The following is a 22,022-nucleotide window of genomic DNA, read 5'->3' on the forward strand; positions in this document are numbered from 1 at the left end:
AGCTACCTATATTAGCTGATGCTGTTTAACTATGGCAATCACACCTGCCATGTGTGAACTCCAGTTTTACTACTGTTCAACTATCTCTCTATGAATACTCCAGAAACTATAATTTATACTCAACTAACAGTGTACTTCCCACCTTTATCTCTACCATTTCTTCTAAACTTATATTTACTACAACCTTCAAACTTTTATCCTACAACTAATAACTGTTTCTCTACAATTGTGAACTCTTTTTAACTAAGTAAACACTATTCTCTTGCCTTTATTAACTTAATCATTGTGCAAATAGTTCTCTAAACAACTTTGTAAATATGTTTAAGAATTGTCTTGCCATTATGCATTTGTACTTTTTTACATACTTTGTATAACTTTATTTTTGTTTAGCTGTATGTAATATGGAGCTTTTCTCCCTGGGCCTCCACTGAAAACGGGGTCTTTGAGCTCAGTGGACCTCCCTGGTAATCAAACTGGAAATAAATAAAATAAATAAATAAATAAATAAATAAATAAATATAGCCTAAACAAGCCTCTAGTCCCAAAAACACCCTTAGTCAGGCCAGTATTGACCACTCATATACAGCACCCATGTAGCACACTCAGTAAAGGACCTGACATAACAGATATGCACTTTACCAATTTTTCCACATCCAGTGTGGTGGATATGGGCATCTTGAGACAATGTAACAATTGTCTGATGTTCACTGACAATCTTTTAAGCCTCAAAGAAACAAACACAGTATTCAACAGATGTATATACACAATGTTTCTGGAGGTGAAACTCTTGCATACCATTAAAATAACAATTTGATTTTCAGAAACATGCACACTACATCCACCACACATAGCATGCACCCCACACATATACCCACTTAAGCTTAGGCACATAAATGTGCAATCTTCCCTAACCCCAAAGACCTACTCGGTATTCTATTTGCAAAAATTATCTTCAGTAAACTCAAAAGCACTTAACAGTAACAGCACCTAACATTAGATATACAGGCACACCCAATGGACCAACAACTACCAAGTCCATAATGCAAGTCAATGCATTACCTAAGACTGTGGTCATAGTGATCTGCAATGTATGACATACTGATGTCCCACTAACCAGGCTAAACATGGAGAAAATAATGGGGAAAGAATTTGCCAAGTTACGTACAAAAGCACTCAAGTCACTGGACCATGGGTACCACTGTGATTCATTCATAATCCATGTAGATGTAAACGACCTGAGATGTACCTTCCTAGACTATATGAAAAAAGACATTATGGAACTCTTGGACTGTGTGTCAAAGGCTGGTATGTTCCTCACATTTAGCAGCATTCTACCTTCACCAAGGTTGATGCTACAATACGAATAGAAGATGATTGACTGGTGTCATTCTAGGGGAATATGATATTTGTCAGCATGGGTAGATGTGGTTACACTTCACATTGGTTTGCCAAGGATGGTCTGCACTTGTCTCCTCTAGGCTTTCAAATATTGTGTAAAACCTTTGTCCTCTCCCATAGTGCCTTTTTGTAGCAATGCTAAATTAACAAAGCTTCTAGCTTAGCAAAATCCACCCAATGAAATCTAAATGTGTTATTGCTCAATGGCAAGAGTCTAAACAGGAAGCTGTACTCTCTATAAGCTTTCCACATCTTGGAGAATGTAGGCATCTGTGCAGTTACTGAGACATGGTTTAAAGCACCAAAGAGAAGCACAACAGTGCAAGGCTTCAGTGTCTTCCAGAGATTTAGACCAACAACTGCACAGGCAGGGACTCAAGATGGTGGTGTCTCAATGTACATCAATAACAAGCATACCTCTAGGTTGGTTAAACAGGATGACATGCTGGAGTTTCTCCATGTTCAGACTACTATAGACAAAGTCCCATACAATATCCTAGTAAGCTACGGGTCACCTTGTATGTCCCATGAAATCCATAGCTCATACTTAGACCTATTGGAGGCATTCATCACTCAACCATATAGCATAATCATGGGGGGACTTTAATTATCCCTGTATAAAAGTAAAACGAAGTACAAACCAAACCAGAAGACAAAAGGCCCAAGTGAAGAAGCTGGATTGGACCCACTCCCAAATTACCAAATGTTGCAGATAAAAAACTCAATTGAGATGTGCCAGAAATCCACTTTATTCAATCCGATAAAACAAATCCACAGAAAATATCCTCAAAAGATAAGCGCATTCATCTAGATAATCTAGACTTCATCAGATAATTTGTCAAGAAATAAACACTTCCTTTTATACTAGCTCAACAGGAAATTACATAAATAATTAAAACAATTAATTAAATACAAATCAATACAAGCAAAATGCTGGCAGTCCTATCTGTGAATACATACTAAATAACACACAACCCCCCCAAAATAAATAGAGTATAAATGCAGAATAAATATAGTATAAATCCAGAATAAATATATATATATATATAATGAAATATAAAAATACATGTTTGTAAAAGATGTTAAATATAAATATGTATAATAGATAAAATAAAAAAAAAATTATAAATGTATGAAATTATATTAAATGCTATGTTGTTCAGTGAATATTAGAGAGGTATTATTACCTCTCTAGTGCCTTTAATTTCAATAAGGGGCTAATAGAAATATATTAATTTAGACCTGGCCTGTAAATGCCAATATAGTTCTCTTTTTTCCAACAATAGTGACCATGCCCCTCCTCTTATATCAATGCCAATATTGTATATAATGAAGAAATGGAATTTATGGTTTTTATTCTCCATTATGTGCTTACTTAATGCATTGGTATCTTTTCTATTTTTGATATCATATAAATGTTCATAGATGTGTTTTTTCAGCTTCTGGTCAGTCTGTCAATGTAATAAGAACAAATGGTACACATAGCACAATATATAACCTTATCTGAACAACAGTTATATTTCTGATTAATCCTAATTTCCATATTGTTAATGCAAAATGTGTTACCTTCTTTTATGTGTTTACGGTAATTGCATCAACCACATTTTTTCATGGAACTAGGTTTCTGGTTAGAATACATGTTTTTAGACTCAAAAATGTTTTTCAAGTTATTTCCTTTTCTATAGACTATAGTAGGTTGTAAGCGTATTAAAGAACTAATATTCTTCTCATGTCTAAGGACGGATCAATTTTTTTACTAAAATGTCCCTTAAAATAAAACTGTCCTGCATAAAAACAGTAGTAAAAGAAGTTTCTCAGGAATGGGGCAACAAATTAAATAATTCTAATTTTAATTCAGTTAGTATTAGGAATGCTAACAACTTAAATAATTCTACACCTAGTAACTCTGGGCAGAATTTTTTAAACCCACAGGAATTTCCACCACTAAGACGCTCAGCACGCCTGAGGAACAAGGGCCCACCAGTGAACAACAACTGGGAGATGGCTCCAGCAAACACTTTCAATCCTTGGAACAGGGGAGGGATGGTGAACAGAGGGGGAAGAGGTTCCATACCCAGACATGGAAGAACAGGATTTAATTGCATCTATACCTGACAACTTGAATGCATCATTAGACATACCGGACCAAGTTTCAGACCATTTGCTTTCACCTTGTCATATTGTTACTAATACCTTGGGTGATTTTAATGTATATAATTTTTCTAGCATTGAGATAAATTCAGAACATTGTAATTTGTTTGCTAAAGGGTTTTCTTTTGTACCCCCACAATCTTTTGATATTGCGAGTACTTTAATGGATTTAAGAATATATACATGTAAATTAAACTGAAAATTCTTTTTAATAATTCTTTCTCTGTATCCTTTGTTAACCCTTTGGCTACTTCCAGCACCTACACCCCCACTTCACCCTGTTGTCCAACTATTTGAGAACATTTGTGAACTTGATATACGTAATTCTAAATTTTCAAATAGGAACATTAATGTAAATGAGAAAAAGCTAATTGATGAAATAAAGAATTTTTCACATACAACTAGAATTATGAAACCAGATAAAGGGGGTGGTGTGGTCTTAATGAATTACGATGATTACATCAAGAAGATGTTATTTATTTTAGAAGGAAAAGCCTATACAAAATCTTCCTTAAATTAATTAAATATTCCATACAATAACACAAGAATCAAACTTCAAGATCTTTTCATTGAAGGATCAATATCCATAGATGCTCTCAACTATTTATCTGTTCCCTATCCCAGACTATCTGTTATGTTTGGATTATCAAAATTGCACAATAATCTTATACAACCACCTATGCACCTTAGAGTTGACTCTAAAAGCTCCATCACCCACCCCTTGGAAAATATTTGGACAACAAGTTAAAGGAATACATGCTCAATGAGACATGTTTGTAAAGACTCGTGGAGTTTTTTAGAATCGATAGACAAAATACCTTTTAAAGACACTTATATTTTTATAACCATTGACATCAAGGATTCATATTCAGTTATACCCCATGATACGGGGTTAGACTGGTTTACAGAATTTCTCTAGGAAAAAGGTATTGCACACTTTGATGTTTTAGTTTATACAAAATTGATGGAAATGGTTCTTAAAAATAATTTTATACTATTTAACAAAGAAATACATTTACAACAAGAGGGAGTGGCCATGGGCTCTGCATGCGGTGGCCTCAATGCCTACATTTTAGTTAAACAATGGAAGAAAAAAAAATATTTCCCTGATGTTATTTTAGACATATGAAGTTCTATACTAGGTTTTTGGATGACATGTTTATTCTATAGGATGGACCTAATGAACCTATTAACGATTTTATTGTATATATTGAAACTACCACCAATATTTTAAAGTTTACATATACTAGTGACCTTGACATGATTTCTTTTCTAGTTATGATTTTGTTAAAAGATTATCATAATGACAAGTTTGTTTTAAAGATTTCTAGAAAAAGTATATATTCAAATTCTTTATTGCATTTCTCCAGTATTCACCCTGTGAAACAATATTGAATAAGGCCAATTTGTGCGTGCAGCACATATGGTGTCTTTAATGGACAAATTTTTGAACAAATGCGACAATCTAAAACAAATGTTTTTAAAAAGAGGTTACCCTTTTAAATTTATTAGTGACATCATGATTGAAGTTTTTAATAAAAGGGAGCTAGGTTTTAATCTGCCCCTGCTTTCAGGGGAGGGCACTATTAATGCTACACCATCTAACAATTATGGCATTAATAATATGGAAGAAGGTAGAGATTTTATAACTTCTTTTACTACTGTTTTTACGTAGGACAGTTTTATTTTAAGGGACATTTTAGTAAAAAAAATGGTCCATCCTTAGACATGAGAAGAATATTAGATCTTTAATAGGCTTACAGCCTACTATACTCTATAGAAAAGGAAATAACTTGAAAAACATTTTTGAGTCTAGAAACATGTATTCTAACCAGAAACCTGGCTCCATGAAAAAATGTGGTAGGTGCAATTACTGTAAACACATAAAAGAAGGTAACACATTTTGCATTAACAATATGGAAATTAGGATTAACCAGAAATATAAATGTTGTTAAGAGAAGGTTATATATTGCGCTATGTATACCGTCTGTTCTTGTTATTACATTGGCAAGACTGACCAGAAGCTGAAAAAAATGCATCTATGAACATTTATATGATATCAAAAATATATATATATTATATTATATAAATATATATATTTATATGATATCAAAAATAGAAAAGATACCAATGCATTAATTTAGCACATAATGGAGAATACCAACCATAAATTCCATTTCTTCATTATAGACAATATTAGCATTCATATAAGAGGAGGAGCATGGTCACTATTTTTTGGAATAAAGAAAAGTATATTGGCAGTTATGTTTAAATGCAGGGAACTGGCCAGGTCTAAATGAATATATTTCTATTAGTCCCTTATTGAAATTAAAGGCACTAGAGAGGTAATAATTCCTCTCTAATATTCACTGAGCAAAACAGCATTTAATATAATTTCATACATTTTTTAAAATGTATCTGTTATACATATTTATATTTAACATCTTTTACAAATATGTATTTTTATATTTCATGACATATATTTATTCTGGGTCTATATTACGAAATCGAAAACTCATTTAAGCGAGCATACAGCACCGACATGTATAGCCTGAACCGTAAATACTTGAACCCCTAAACCGTGAAATTTCAAATCTTGAATCATCATAGTCAGCCAACATCACCACGCACTACATACTACATACCCAAACATAATAAATAAAACACATACATACACTAACAAAACCCTACGTCTAACCCTACACTAAACCTTACATACATTACTATCTATGCGCTTACCTTAACCCGCACCCTAACCCTAAGGTCCGTAACTATCGCACACTTACCCTACAGACATATAGCCAAACTAAACAAATAATCCACACACATACACTTAAAACCCGGCTCAGGTTGGATGGTTTGAAGACAAAGCCAGAGAGGCGAGACTCTGTTGGCTTGGACATGTACTGAGAACGGATGCTGCGTATATCGGGAGAAGGATGCTAAGGATGGAGCTGCCAGGAAAGAGGAAAACAGGAAAGCCTAAGATAAGGTTTACGGATGTGGTGAGAGAGGACATGCAGGTGGTTGGTATGACAGAGCAAGATGCAGAGGACAGGAAGAAATGGAAACAGATGATCTGCCATAGTGACCTCTAATGGGAACAGCCAACAGAAAAAGAAGAAGAAGAAGAAGACTTCCAGAAGCTATTGAATTCATCAACTGCTGATTTCTTCTTTTATTTGCACCTTTATCTGCATTTAAGGCTGAAATTATTACATTGTATTGCTGTTGTCTGATTGACTTGAAATTTCCTTGTCAAGCAAGTTTGCTAAAGTTGTTTTGTGGTAGCATGCACTCTCACAGTACAATAGCTAAGGGCAAGGCGAGAGGGGCAACTGCCCGAGGTATAAAGTGTTGGGGGTTGTTATCTGTCAATCCTGATCTCTAATGCAATACCAGCTTTTAAAAGCCAGTATTGCATTTAATGTCAAAGCTGAGCACTGTAGCACTCTATGTGTGGTCAAAACTGTAGTTTGCTATAGTTTAAAAGCAAAAAAAGTCACTTTGTTTAACAAAAACATGATTGTCTAGCACTCCATGCAGGCAGGGCATAAACTGTAGCAATGGTTTGCTGCAGTTTATAATAAGGAATTTTTGTAAAGTAAAACATGAGCACCTAGTGCTGTGTGAAGGCAGGGTATAAATTGCAGCAACTATTTGCTACAGTTTATGTGAAGAACTTTTTTATTTTTTTAAGTAAAACATGAGTACCATAGTGCTCTGTGCAGGCAAGATATAAACTGTAGCAAGGATTTTGCTACAATTTAGATAAAAAAAATATATTTTTTATTAGTAAAATGGAAGAAGGTCAGGGACAGGGCACAGAAACAGGACCTGAATGGCTAGACAATAGGGGAGGGGGCATGTTGTGCATCTAGTCACATAACTGGTATGCCAGCAGAAGGACCATCTGTTTTTTATTGTTGTTTTGCTCTTCAATGGAAGAGCTGGGGGGGGGCATGGATTTTAAAATAAGCCAATGAATGCAATACAGTAAAGTGCTTTCTTTTGCTCTTCACTTAAAGAGCTGAGGGGGTGGGGCACTTTATTTATTTGACATTTGTTAATGGGTTAGTCCATCTGAGCCAATGGGCCGTTTCAGTGGAGACCCGAGGAGAGAAGGTCCAGCAGTATGAACATAAAAGATAACATAGTAGGCAATATACAAAACCCAAGAAAAACAGTGCAGCAATACAGTATAAGCAAAGATTACATATGTAGCAATCAGGTGAAATGAATAATAAAAATAAAACAAAATGAAGTAAATACTAGTACATTTAAATATTTACAATAATGACATACCCTTCCCAAGTAGCACAATGTAGTATTGTCTAGTGAGCAGATTAATCATTGAGTTATTAGATGTAGACTGGTAATGAAAAAAAAAAGAAAGGAAAATGCAGATTAAGGAGGATTTAGGCAAGGGCAGGCTTTTGAGTTCAGAAAGTAGTGCTTGACTTCAGTTTTAAAGCAGCTGGAACTAGTGCCGCTATGAATATGAGGTGGCAGCCTATTCCATGCCAGGGACACAGAGTGTTTATAGAGGAGTTTACCATAAGTTTTGTTGGGTTTATAGATGTCTAAAAGGTGCTGTTCAGAACTATGAAGAGACCTGGTTGGGGTATAAGGGGATACTAGGGTAGAGAGTGATGGGCATGCTAGCGGTTTGTTGAGTAGTGAGTGTGTCACTTGCTTATGTTACAGGCACAGGGTCTTGGTTGAACAGGTATGGTTCTGCATTCTCAAGCAATCAGTGTCACTTGGTGGTGGCCTGCTCTGTCTGAGTTGGGAAACACATAAGAAAGCTGTAAATGTAGTTGTTTTATTGGCCAGAGGACTTAGAAGCCAGTTTCATGTGTTTTAAGTGCCTGTATAAACTTGACACATTTGTGCACCACTACTTAGAAACTAAATGTTCCCTATAAAACTATCACTGAAACTATACCAGTAACTCAGTGAGTGCAGAGCAACTACTTTGGAGGTTGGGTAGCACAGAGCAGCTAATTTACATGTTGATGAGCACTGTCCTATTACCTGCTAACTAAACCTGCTTTATCTGTGCTTCCCTTACAGCCTACTAAGCCGATCACTCTCCAATGTTCCCCCCAATCTCATGGAGACTGTATTTTCTGGTTCAGCATTCACTGTCCCTTATACAGGAATTGCCTGGATGGACCCCTAAACCTACTAATGTACAGCTGCTTCTATCAGTGTGTAGGTGATTTTCTTCACTTGCTGTGTTCCTTGAACAGAATTGTTATAGCTAAACTGTATTGTAGCATTTTCCCACAGTGTGAATACCAGCTGGCCTTTCCCACCTTACGTTTAAACATGGTCCCTGACATCTATTTTACCAAGAACTGCTTTTCCTCGGAAACACCACTAGGTGGCGGTATAGGATCATATTATCCTAGTTATTTCCCCATATTTCTCCCAACAGCTATTGCGCTCTGGCAAAGCTAGTCCTTGGTTTCCTACATACTAATTAAGCCTCCATTAAAGATTGTTGTAAATGTTCAGTTTGCTACCACTCACCTAGCTGAACCTCACCTGCTATCCCAGTAACTCAGAGGGAAAGTGACCTACTGTTTCACTGATTGGTTCTGGAGTCTGTGCCTTTCGCCTTCTTGGTTCTACCCATTCTGCTCCCCTACCCTGCTCCCAATTTCCACCCTCCCCACTACTCCTACATTTATTTTCACCTGTTAGCTCCTCCTTCTATCTCAGCCAATCCGATCACAACACATCCCTCCCACCAATTTACTGACTCCTCCCCAACCTACACCATAGCATCCTGTTCTTACAGCTATACCCCTCACTCTCTCACTCTCTAACATACTCTCATTTCCTGCTTCTTCCCACTCACTTCCCTTACACCAATCAACCATGTCTCCACATCTAACACAAATCCTTCTCATCTCCTGTTTATCCATATTGTTCCTAATTCCTGTATTCCATGCTACCTCATATTCATCCTGTAAACTCCCTTCCTCCTTCCTATCCCCCGAACCCACCACTCATCTCTATCTCCACCCATTCAAATCTCACTTTCACTATATATCCCCGTCTCTATTTCAACCAAACCCTCTCCACTACGTTAAACTAAAACTTACATCCTGTTCATTCAAATGTCTCTCACCCAAGTCACTGTCTTACCTCTCACAATCAACTAAGCCCAAATTACAGGCACTGTTCACCTCCTCTTACTGCCTCTCCCTAGCAGGAGATATTCACACCAACCCTGGACCTAACACTAATACAAATCCCACTCCCACTTTCACAACCAATACTACTAATCCCACTCCTCCCATCTCATCCAATATGGCTTACCAGAAATTCCTAAAATGTCTTACTATAAACACCCAGAGTCTAAAAAACAAAACAGCCCTCTTCCATGCCTGGCTATACCATACCCTGCCAGACATATTAGCAGTCTCTGAGACATGGCTAAAACCCCAGCTTTCCAACTCTGAAATCCAACCCCCAAGCTTTCAGGCTCTGAAATGCGACTGCCCAAACAAAAAAGGCGGAGGAGTAGCCTTTATCTACTCAAACCTGCACTCCATCACTCCTTACCAAAGCCCCATTCCACAATTCAATAATGCAGAGTTAGTCATAGGAATACTCAAAATGAATAACTATAAAAGCATTTGTCTTATGGCCCTTTATATCCCTCCTGGTAACAACACTACCACACTAGAAGACATTCTTCTATGGGCTTCAACTAATATTAAGCTCGAGACATATATATTAGGTGATGTGAACATCGACTGGAACAAAATCAATAGCATCAATCCATCTATATCTATTAATCTATTTAATTTCACCCAACTAACTAATATTATCACCAGACCCAATAAAAACAACCCCCAAGGTTCCACTGTAGACTGGATCCTAGCCTCCCACCCAAATAAGGTCTTACACTTAAGTACCTTACCAGACACCATGAGTGACCACTACCCTGCCTTTATCCATCAAGCAACCCACTCCATACCTCACTCTCACCAATATATCCATACTCACAACCTCTCAAACTTTAACCCTTCAGGTTTCTCTAACACCCTCAAACTAACAAACTGGGTAATCTAAAAACCCTTTCCCTAGATAATGCTGTAGCTTTCTTCAATCCAACTTTCTTAGATATCCTAAACACCCATGCCCCACCTAGAACTAAACAAGTAAAATCCAACCCTGCCCCCTGGCTAACTAAGGATACTTAATCACTTATGCAACAAAGAGACAAGTCCTGGAAACTATATCACCAACACAAACACCCTGAAATGCTTTTTAAATATAAGCAACTCTATAACCTAACCAAAAAACATATCATAAGAGATAAGAAGTCTTACTACACTAAACTCCAGACCAATCACTCCAAAAACCCTAAACAATTCTGGACCTTTATCAACAGTCTACTGAATCCTGGTACAAAAAGCAACTCTTGTCCTGACACCAGTAAAACAGACACAGAATTGGCCACCCTATTCAACTCCTTCTTTACCAACTCCATAGCGGAACACACCAAGACCTTCCCCAATCACAACTCTTCCTCTCTCCTTAAACCCACATCCCCACATATTCCCAACCTCCCAGTCATAACACTCCCCCACATTTCATCTAAAGCCCATCTCTACATCCTACACAAAAAAACTTCTCTCTAGCCTTAAACCATGCTCCCTAGCCCCAGACAATATCCCCTTTCCCTATCTAAAACTTGCTGCAGATGGCATTGCCATCCCCATCAGCATTCTCATCAATAGATCCATACAGGAGTCTTATGTCCCTAAATTGTGGCGTGCAGCCTTTATTCTTCCCCTCCATAAAGGAGGTAAAAATAATACCATCTCAAACTTTCATCCAATAGCCATTCTCCCCAATCTCAAAAATAAAATGCATCCATCTCCAGCTTATGCCTTACCAATAATCACCTCCTCACCCCAACACAACACGGTTTTCATCCCGGACATAGTACAATAACTGCTATTTTCTCTTTCTTAGACTAAGCAAGTCATGCCTGTGAATCTGGAGAAATTGTATCCACTATCCTTCTAGATCTTTCCAAAGCATTCGACACTGTTTCCCATACCCACCTTCTAAATCATCTTTTTAATCTTAATCTCTCACAGAATACCCTAAATTGGTTCAACAGCTACCTTTCTAATAGATCCCAAGCTGTGAAATGGCAAACTGGCACCTCAACCTTCCTACACACCCCTACTGGAGTTCCCCAGGGATCTATACTTGGTTCAATGCTCTTCAATGTATTTATTAATGATTTTCATGTTGCCATTCCCAACACTAAAATTGTGCAATATGCAGATGACTCAACATTAGTTTGGTCTGCTCCTAATCTCCCCGAACTCTAAGCAAAAACTCAATTGGCCTTCTCAACTACTGAAAACTGGATGCTTCAAAACCATCTCTCCCTAAATGCTAATAAATCCAAAATTCTACTTTTCTCCCCCTCTAAAGCTCTCCACTTTGACAAACAATGTTTCAGTATTATCAGCCATACTAACTCCTCCATAGAAATTGCCTCTTCTGCTAAACTTCTTGGGGTAACTATAGATAAACACCTAAAATTCAACATACATATTCAGCTAAACATTAAAAAAACACACCAGAAACTTGGCATGCTATATAGACACTCCCATTTCCTCTCTTCACCTACCCGACAAACTCCTGCCACTACCTACTTACTACCTTCTCTTTTCTATGGTGCTCCTCTACTTACCAACTTATCCTCTTCCATCTCTTCAAAACTAGAAACATGTACAACAAAAATCTCTAAATTCGTAACTAAAGTTAACTACTCCTCCCACCACTGCACATCTCTCCACCTGCTAAAGTGGCTAGAACTTCCCAATCAGCTTGACTACCTTCAACTCACTACTGCCCACAAATCTATTTTCAAACCAACTTTATGCCCTGCTTCAGCAAATATCTTACCCTTTTATACCTTCCATAGAGCCCTAGGATCTGCCCACCAAAATCTCCTCTCTGTATACAAAGCTAAATGTCCTCCTGTTCACCTTCTCCTATCTTCTTCCTTAGCTAAAAATGGAACTACCTCCCCTCTTCTCTTAGACTCTGAAAACTGTGAACACTTTAAAACCCAGCATCATTCCTACCTTGCCCAGCATTGGAAATGCAACTGTATTCTCCCTACTTAACTTGCTAAGACTCTTCTATGTATACTTCCTCGTGGACCTTCTCTACATATTCCTCCACCCCAGACTGTTTTCCTAAACAGCTGCTTCACTCTAAATCTAATGACCTCCTAAACAACTGCCTCCCTCTGAGTCTAATGTAATACTATACTACTAATATTGCACTTATACTTTAAATGTATATAATGTAAATACTGTATATAGTCCTTGATCTCTTCCCCTCTTACTGAGAACAATAATCTTTACTAGCTACCTATATTAGCTGATGCTGTTTAACTATGGCAATCACACCTGCCATGTGTGAACTCCAGTTTTACTACTGTTCAACTATCTCTCTATGAATACTCCAGAAACTATAATTTATACTCAACTAACAGTGTACTTCCCACCTTTATCTCTACCATTTCTTCTAAACTTATATTTACTACAACCTTCAAACTTTTATCCTACAACTAATAACTGTTTCTCTACAATTGTGAACTTTTTTTAACTAAGTAAACACTATACTCTTGCCTTTATTAACTTAATCATTGTGCAAATAGTTCTCTAAACAACTTTGTAAATATGTTTAAGAATTGTCTTGCCATTATGCATTTGTACTTTTTTACATACTTTGTATAACTTTATTTTTGTTTAGCTGTATGTAATATGGAGCTTTTCTCCCTGGGCCTCCACTGAAAACGGGGTCTTTGAGCTCAGTGGACCTCCCTGGTAATCAAACTGGAAATAAATAAAATAAATAAATAAATAAATAAATAAATATAGCCTAAACAAGCCTCTAGTCCCAAAAACACCCTTAGTCAGGCCAGTATTGACCACTCATATACAGCACCCATGTAGCACACTCAGTAAAGGACCTGACATAACAGATATGCACTTTACCAATTTTTCCACATCCAGTGTGGTGGATATGGGCATCTTGAGACAATGTAACAATTGTCTGATGTTCACTGACAATCTTTTAAGCCTCAAAGAAACAAACACAGTATTCAACAGATGTATATACACAATGTTTCTGGAGGTGAAACTCTTGCATACCATTAAAATAACAATTTGATTTTCAGAAACATGCACACTACATCCACCACACATAGCATGCACCCCACACATATACCCACTTAAGCTTAGGCACATAAATGTGCAATCTTCCCTAACCCCAAAGACCTACTCGGTATTCTATTTGCAAAAATTATCTTCAGTAAACTCAAAAGCACTTAACAGTAACAGCACCTAACATTAGATATACAGGCACACCCAATGGACCAACAACTACCAAGTCCATAATGCAAGTCAATGCATTACCTAAGACTGTGGTCATAGTGATCTGCAATGTATGACATACTGATGTCCCACTAACCAGGCTAAACATGGAGAAAATAATGGGGAAAGAATTTGCCAAGTTACGTACAAAAGCACTCAAGTCACTGGACCATGGGTACCACTGTGATTCATTCATAATCCATGTAGATGTAAACGACCTGAGATGTACCTTCCTAGACTATATGAAAAAAGACATTATGGAACTCTTGGACTGTGTGTCAAAGTCTGGTATGTTCCTCACATTTAGCAGCATTCTACCTTCACCAAGGTTGATGCTACAATACGAATAGAAGATGATTGACTGGTGTCATTCTAGGGGAATATGATATTTGTCAGCATGGGTAGATGTGGTTACACTTCACATTGGTTTGCCAAGGATGGCCTGCACTTGTCTCCTCTAGGCTTTCAAATATTGTGTAAAACCTTTGTCCTCTCCCATAGTGCCTTTTTGTAGCAATGCTAAATTAACAAAGCTTCTAGCTTAGCAAAATCCACCCAATGAAATCTAAATGTGTTATTGCTCAATGGCAAGAGTCTAAACAGGAAGCTGTACTCTCTACAAGCTTTCCACATCTTGGAGAATGTAGGCATCTGTGCAGTTACTGAGACATGGTTTAAAGCACCAAAGAGAAGCACAACAGTGCAAGGCTTCAGTGTCTTCCAGAGATTTAGACCAACAACTGCACAGGCAGGGACTCAAGATGGTGGTGTCTCAATGTACATCAATAACAAGCATACCTCTAGGTTGGTTAAACAGGATGACATGCTGGAGTTTCTCCATGTTCAGACTACTATAGACAAAAACCCATACAATATCCTAGTAAGCTACGGGTCACCTTGTATGTCCCATGAAATCCATAGCTCATACTTAGACCTATTGGAGGCATTCATCACTCAACCATATAGCATAATCATGGGGGGACTTTAATTATCCCTGTATAAAAGTAAAACGAAGAACAAACCAAACCAGAAGACAAAAGGCCCAAGTGAAGAAGCTGGATTGGACCCACTCCCAAATTACCAAATGTTGCAGATAAAAAACTCAATTGAGATGTGCCAGAAATCCACTTTATTCAATCCGATAAAACAAATCCACAGAAAATATCCTCAAAAGATAACCGCATTCGTCTAGATAATCTAGACTTCATCAGATAATTTGTCAAGAAATAAACACTTCCTTTTATACTAGCTCAACAGGAAATTACATAAATAATTAAAACAATTAATTAAATACAAATCAATACAAGCAAAATGCTGGCAGTCCTATCTGTGAATACATACTAAATAACACACAACCCCCCAAAAATAAATAGAGTATAAATGCAGAATAAATATAGTATAAATCCAGAATAAATATATATATATATAATGAAATATAAAAATACATGTTTGTAAAAGATGTTAAATATAAATATGTATAATAGATAAAATAAAAAAAAAATTATAAATGTATGAAATTATATTAAATGCTATGTTGTTCAGTGAATATTAGAGAGGTATTATTACCTCTCTAGTGCCTTTAATTTCAATAAGGGGCTAATAGAAATATATTAATTTAGACCTGGCCTGTAAATGCCAATATAGTTCTCTTTTTTCCAACAATAGTGACCATGCCCCTCCTCTTATATCAATGCCAATATTGTATATAATGAAGAAATGGAATTTATGGTTGGTATTCTCCATTATGTGCTTACTTAATGCATTGGTATCTTTTCTATTTTTGATATCATATAAATGTTCATAGATGTGTTTTTTCAGCTTCTGGTCAGTCTGTCAATGTAATAAGAACAAATGGTACACATAGCACAATATATAACCTTATCTGAACAACAGTTATATTTCTGATTAATCCTAATTTCCATATTGTTAATGCAAAATGTGTTACCTTCTTTTATGTGTTTACGGTAATTGCATCAACCACATACATGTTTTTAGACTCAAAAATGTTTTTCAAGTTATTTCCTTTTCTATAGACTATAGTAGGTTGTAAGCGTATTAAAGATCTAATATTCTTCTCATGTCTAAGGACGGATCAATTTTTTTACTAAAATGTCCCTTAAAATAAAACTGTCCTGCATAAAAACAGTAGTAAAAGAAGTTTCTCAGGAATGGGGCAACAAATTAAATAATTCTAATTTTAATTCAGTTAGTATTAGGAATGCTAACAACTTAAATAATTCTACACCTAGTAACTCTGGGCAGACTTTTTTAAACCCACAGGAATTTCCACCACTAAGACGCTCAGCACGCCTGAGGAACAAGGGCCCACCAGTGAACAACAACTGGGAGATGGCTCCAGCAAACACTTTCAATCCTTGGAACAGGGGAGGGATGGTGAACAGAGGGGGAAGAGGTTCCATACCCAGACATGGAAGAACAGGATTTAATTGCATCTATACCTGACAACTTGAATGCATCATTAGACATACCGGACCAAGTTTCAGACCATTTGCTTTCACCTTGTCATATTGTTACTAATACCTTAGGTGATTTTAATGTATATAATTTTTCTAGCATTGAGATAAATTCAGAACATTGTAATTTGTTTGCTAAAGGGTTTTCTTTTGTACCCCCACAATCTTTTGATATTGCGAGTACTTTAATGGATTTAAGAATATATACATGTAAATTAAACTGAAAATTCTTTTTAATAATTCTTTCTCTGTATCCTTTGTTAACCCTTTGGCTACTTCCAGCACCTACACACCCACTTCACCCTGTTGTCCAACTATTTGAGAACATTTGTGAACTTGATATACGTAATTCTAAATTTTCAAATAGGAACATTAATGTAAATGAGAAAAAGCTAATTGATGAAATAAAGAATTTTTCACATACAACTAGAATTATGAAACCAGATAAAGGGGGTGGTGTGGTCTTAATGAATTACGATGATTACATCAAGAAGATGTTATTTATTTTAGAAGGAAAAGCCTATACAAAATCTTCCTTAAATTAATTAAATATTCCATACAATAACACAAGAATCAAACTTCAAGATCTTTTCATTGAAGGATCAATATCCATAGATGCTCTCAACTATTTATCTGTTCCCTATCCCAGACTATCTGTTATGTTTGGATTATCAAAATTGCACAATAATCTTATACAACCACCTATGCACCTTAGAGTTGACTCTAAAAGCTCCATCACCCACCCCTTGGAAAATATTTGGACAACAAGTTAAAGGAATACATGCTCAATGAGACATGTTTGTAAAGACTCGTGGAGTTTTTTAGAATCGATAGATAAAATACCTTTTAAAGACACTTATATTTTTATAACCATTGACATCAAGGATTCATATTCAGTTATACCCCATGATACGGGGTTAGACTGGTTTACAGAATTTCTCTAGGAAAAAGGTATTGCACACTTTGATGTTTTAGTTTATACAAAATTGATGGAAATGGTTCTTAAAAATAATTTTATACTATTTAACAAAGAAATACATTTACAACAAGAGGGAGTGGCCATGGGCTCTGCATGCGGTGGCCTCAATGCCTACATTTTAGTTAAACAATGGAAGAAAAAAAAATATTTCCCTGATGTTATTTTAGACATATGAAGTTCTATACTAGGTTTTTGGATGACATGTTTATTCTATAGGATGGACCTAATGAACCTATTAACGATTTTATTGTATATATTGAAACTACCACCAATATTTTAAAGTTTACATATACTAGTGACCTTGACATGATTTCTTTTCTAGTTATGATTTTGTTAAAAGATTATAATAATGACAAGTTTGTTTTAAAGATTTCTAGAAAAAGTATATATTCAAATTCTTTATTGCATTTCTCCAGTATTCACCCTGTGAAACAATATTGAATAAGGCCAATTTGTGCGTGCAGCACATATGGTGTCTTTAATGGACAAATTTTTGAACAAATGCGACAATCTAAAACAAATGTTTTTAAAAAGAGGTTACCCTTTTAAATTTATTAGTGACATCATGATTGAAGTTTTTAATAAAAGGGAGCTAGGTTTTAATCTGCCCCTGCTTTCAGGGGAGGGCACTATTAATGCTACATCATCTAACAATTATGGCATTAATAATATGGAAGAAGGTAGAGATTTTATAACTTCTTTTACTACTGTTTTTACGTAGGACAGTTTTATTTTAAGGGACATTTTAGTAAAAAAATTGGTCCATCCTTAGACATGAGAAGAATATTAGATCTTTAATAGGCTTACAGCCTATAGAAAAGGAAAGAACTTGAAAAACATTTTTGAGTCTAGAAACATGTATTCTAACCAGAAACCTGGCTCCATGAAAAAATGTGGTAGGTGCAATTACTGTAAACACATAAAAGAAGGTAACACATTTTGCATTAACAATATGGAAATTAGGATTAACCAGAAATATAAATGTTGTTAAGAGAAGGTTATATATTGCGCTATGTATACCGTCTGTTCTTGTTATTACATTGGCAAGACTGACCAGAAGCTGAAAAAAATGCATCTATGAACATTTATATGATATCAAAAATATATATATATTATATTATATAAATATATATATTTATATGATATCAAAAATAGAAAAGATACCAATGCATTAATTTAGCACATAATGGAGAATACCAACCATAAATTCCATTTCTTCATTATAGACAATATTAGCATTCATATAAGAGGAGGAGCATGGTCACTATTTTTGGAATAAAGAAAAGTATATTGGCAGTTATGTTTAAATGCAGGGAACTGGCCAGGTCTAAATGAATATATTTCTATTAGTCCCTTATTGAAATTAAAGGCACTAGAGAGGTAATAATACCTCTCTAATATTCACTGAGCAAAACAGCATTTAATATAATTTCATACATTTTTTAAAATGTATCTGTTATACATATTTATATTTAACATCTTTTACAAATATGTATTTTTATATTTCATGACATATATTTATTCTGGGTCTATATTACGAAATCGAAAACTCATTTAAGCGAACGCCACAGCACCGACATGTATAGCCTGAACCGTAAATATGCCGAACCCCCTAAACCGTGAAATTTCAAATCTTGAATCATCATAGTCAGCCAACATCACCACGCACTACATACTACATACCCGAACATAATAAATAAAACACATACATACACTAACAAAACCCTACGTCTAACCCTACACTAAACCTTACATACATTACTATCTATGCGCTTACCTTAACCCGCACCCTAACCCTAAGGTCCGTAACTATCGCACACTTACCCTACAGACATATAGCCAAACTAAACAAATAATCCACACACATACACTTAAAACCCTACTTCTAACCCTACACTAAACCTTACATACATTACCTATATATGCACTTACCTTAACCCGCACTGTAACCCTAAGGTCCGTAACTATCGCACACTTACCTTATGGAGGTATACCGCAGACGGCCAACCATGACACTTTGACATTTTGTGTTTCGTGGTTTTGAACATTCGCCGTTACCGTAGTTTGTGCTATACGTGTCAGTGTTGTGGTGTTCACTGAAGCGGGTTTTCGATTTCGTAATATAGACCCATTTATTCTGCATTTATACTATATTTATTCTGCATTTATACTGTATTTATTTTGGGGGGTTTGTGTGTTATTTAGTATGTATTCACAGATAGGACTGCCAACATTTTGCTTGTATTGATTTGTATTTAATTAATTGTTTTAATTATTTATGTCATTTCCTATTGAGCTAGTATAAAAGGAAGTGTTTATTTCTTGACAAATTATCTGATGAAGTCTAGATTATCTAGACGAAAGTGCTTATCTTTTGAAGATATTTTCTGTGGATTTGTTTTATCGGATTGAATAAAGTGGATTTCTGGCACATCTCAATTGAGTTTTTTATCTGCAACGTTTGGTAATTTGTGAGTAGGTCCAATCCAGCTTCTTCACTTGGGCTTTTTGTCTTCTAGTTTGGTTTATCCCTGTATAAACTAGGAATCCTACATGACTCCAAATTAGCAGCCACAGAGATTCCTATACTTTGTAAACATAAACACCAAATAGTGCATCAGTATACAGGAAGTACAAAAATATTTGAGGTGGTACTCATAACCATGACAGAACATTGCACCCCACAGTATCGTACCCTCTCTCGTAAGATCAGACCTCAAGGCAGTCTCTTTTGAAATGAAAATCAGTTTTGTACCTCCAGTAAACCCTGTCACAGTTAGGATCTACTTGACTACCTTTTATTAAGCAATAACCTGTCAACATTTCAAAGCTCCTCCTAACACAGACAACACAACAGCCTTTGCAGAATTATTTAGAGAAGCTCTGCAGAACCATGTTAATGAATGCATAGAGATGACTGTGCCTACCAGAAGTAAGCCCACAACTAATCTGGTGGAAAACAAAATTAAACATGATGTACAACAAAAGAAAAAAGTCAGGAAGTGAAACACAAAAAAATGATAAAAACTCTCTCTAACTGAATAGACAACTAAAAGGACTAGTTATGCCCAACAAAGCAAATGCTGAGGTAAAGATATCTTTGGCTAAGGACAACCATATCGCCTTCTTCAGCTATGTACAAAACTTCAAAGGAAGCACACAACAGTGTGCTGAACTGCTGGTAAATGCAGCCACGTTCATGGAACCGGGAGATATAGCAAATCTTCTGGCTGACAAATTCTGCTCCAACCTTACCCCTTCTCACACCCATCCACCCCCCACAGGAAATATCATGTAACATAAGTCCTCCAACTATCAGTAGGGAGGAAGTGTAAGACGCACTCTCTAAGGCCAGAAATACAACTTTGATGGGCCATTACAATATCCCAGGATGCCTTCTAAATAACCTGAAATATGACATATCATAGCCAATAAACATGCTTCATGATACATGAATGGATTGCAACTGACATCCCTTTGCACAAGGATGGGTGTACAACAGATCTGGGAAGTACAGAGTCATTAGTCTGACTAGTCTCTTATGCAAAGCCATGAAAAGAATTATCATGGATAGCAGTAGGGCTAGCCAGCTTGCCTCTTGATGATTGTCACTGTTGAGGTGTCACCCTTACCCCATGTACAAAAATGGGAAAAAGGGGTTGTGGGTGGATGGGTGGCTGGGTGGATTGATGAATGGATGATTAGTAATGACAGAGGAAATCTTCAGACACTGGACCCAACCCAGTTTGTTTTTTATCAAAGGCAGGTCATGTTTACTGAATCTGGTGGACTTCTTTAAGAAGGTCAACATGGCTATGGATGAAGACAAAATGGTGCATACTGGTGACCTTGATCTAGCTAATGCATTTTATACAATACCTCCACTTGGGCATTGTAAAATACTTGTGGGTTCAGGTATAAAGCCCTAGGCAACCCAGTGAATATCCAGCTGCTTCACAGATAGAACCCAGAAAACCTCCACAAACAAGCCATTTACCACTGGAGTCTTCCCCAGGGCTCTGTGTTGGATCCACTCCTCTTTGGCATCTATTTTTCACTGTCAAAGCCAATGTCAAGGGCCTCTGGCTTACCAAATCTGCAGATGATTGCAAGTTGAGAGTAATAATTTAACCTCCCCAAGATACTAACATGTTACAGGAATGTTTAACACAAATGATTGGTGCCAAAGCCAGTAATTAAAACTCAATGCCAAGTGATGTATAATAGTACCTTTTGGTAAGTCAGTCACTCCAGAAAAGTACCTCATCAATAAAACACCCCTAAAAGTAAACAAAGTAATCAGAGATTTAGGGATTCATTGTAGATAGTAACCTGGATTTCGACCAACATGTATCTATGGTAGTAAGAAATTCATTCTATGTCACTCAACTTATAAGTAAGGGCATGGAATCTGGGTCCAGTGAAGTTACTGTGCCACCATACTCAGCCCTCATCAGGCCCATAATTGAGTATAATGCTCCCTCTGGTATGTACCTGACCAAGCACATGCAACAGCCGGAACATCCACAAAGGTTCCTCACAAAAAGAATATGAGGCTTAAATACAATGCCCTATGCAGACTGCCTC

The 22,022-nt window shown here is 36.3% G+C and overlaps 1 protein-coding gene across 1 annotated transcript in view; it reads right to left on the reverse strand.

Annotated features, from left to right (window-relative positions):
- WDR72 (WD repeat domain 72) overlaps positions 1-22,022 on the reverse strand; it is a 2,139,079-nt gene that overhangs the window by 1,517,276 nt on the left and 599,781 nt on the right. The gene's annotated exons all lie outside the window — the stretch shown is intronic.

The sequence above is a fragment of the Protopterus annectens genome, chromosome 7.part1 (genome assembly GCF_019279795.1).
Source record: "Protopterus annectens isolate FY-2018-M chromosome 7.part1, PAN1.0, whole genome shotgun sequence".
Classification (NCBI taxonomy): Eukaryota; Metazoa; Chordata; order Ceratodontiformes; family Protopteridae; genus Protopterus; species Protopterus annectens.